Here is a 1626-nt window from a genome sequence, read left to right as displayed (position 1 = left end):
ATCGGTGAAGAAAATACAAGAGTTGTTATTTAAAATATGAGAGCAAAGAAAGGGGCGACGTATAAGCTCTATAGAAGTTCCGTGAATATGTGTAGGCTCTACAGATGCAAGTGGACGGGAGACTCCGAAAAATTGTTGTAGTCAAATGGTGTAAGTCATTTATATACTAGCATGACTGTATTGAAAATTTCTGTCTTCGGTTGCTAACAGAAGGATCATAAAGGGAACAGCTGGAGTCCATTAACGTAAACAGCATGCAACAAATTATTTCATTCATGAATAGAGCAACCGGTTAGTGCCGTTAACGGAAACACTTTCTTGTTTTGTTCTAAGAATCGTGCGAAACACGTAAATACACTGTGTGTGTGTGTGTATGTGTTAGCAAACTGCAGAATCTTCTATTGTTAAGAGCAGGCTGTACTTACAGAAACCACTCTGCTTCATAGCCTTAAACAACAGAGCGTTTCATTCTCGTGAAAATATTGTCAAGTCACCTGTGACAACACTAACTTTCACAACGCGGTTGTTTTGATGTGGTTTCTACAATATGAGATTTCGAGTTGTCATGGCGGTAACTATGAAAATTGTTGTTTTCTAAGATGTATAGTCTCCAAGATCGTCACCAAGACTTCGGAGGATTCAACTGCCTACATCTTCAAGGTAGACTACATGGGTTCTCTTCTACTCTGAAGATGGAGGCAAAAGGTTTCTAAGAAACGTTCATCTCATTCTGTAGGACTCCGCGGTCTCGCATCTCAGATGACAGTAACGTAAAGAAGTAAGCACTACGCGAGGAAGACGCGTACGGGAGTGGAGGTATAGCTCCACCATTCTTGTCCTCGGCTCTAGATGGAGGTGACTGGTTATCCTGACGCCCCAGCCGTTTTACCGCAATAGAAAGAGCCCACAGATACCCATAGAACAGGAGGAGCGGTGGGCCCCATATCTGATCTAGACGCTAGGAAGAAGAGAACATTTACACCAGCCAGCAATCGAACTCGCGACCATCCAGTCGGTAGCCTGCCTCTATACCGACTGAGCTATTAATAACAAATACAAATAAATAAATAACGAAATTCTGACTCATATATCATAGTCTTTATTTTGTCAATACACCCCCCTTCCCCAACTGCGCCCCAAATCCCTTCCCTGACAGGTGTTCTGATTTACTTACAACATTGTTGCATGCAGGGTAATGGAAATTTACAAATGGATTCATTATTCCTGTCCTGCCCCGTTTTGTGCATAAGCCATTAACCGGTGTTCCCAGCTGGTCACTAGCATTATCCTTCCGTAAGGTCAGCACAAAGCGACACGGTACTGTACTGTTAATGAAACGAGCAGCACTTTCCCATAATGAATTGCTGATGCTATAGCAATGTTCTAACAGTTGACATGGTCATAGTCAGAAATGTTCCTTAAGCCGCTTAAGAATATTTTATTGAATCCCCTTAGAGGATTCAGGATAGAAGAAACACTTTAAAAGTTCAATTTCTAGGACAATATTTTGTATATTTCCTTATCCCCCCCCTAATTCTTACATTTGAAAAACCAAGAGGAGAGGCAGATATCTGATTTTCTCCCCTTCCTTCCGGTTCCCATAGACGGCTTTCAATCCATTGTTCC

The sequence above is a fragment of the Cryptotermes secundus genome, unplaced genomic scaffold (genome assembly GCF_002891405.2).
Source record: "Cryptotermes secundus unplaced genomic scaffold, Csec_1.0 scaffold2437, whole genome shotgun sequence".
Classification (NCBI taxonomy): Eukaryota; Metazoa; Arthropoda; class Insecta; order Blattodea; family Kalotermitidae; genus Cryptotermes; species Cryptotermes secundus.
Note: the sequence above shows the minus strand (reverse complement) of the source record.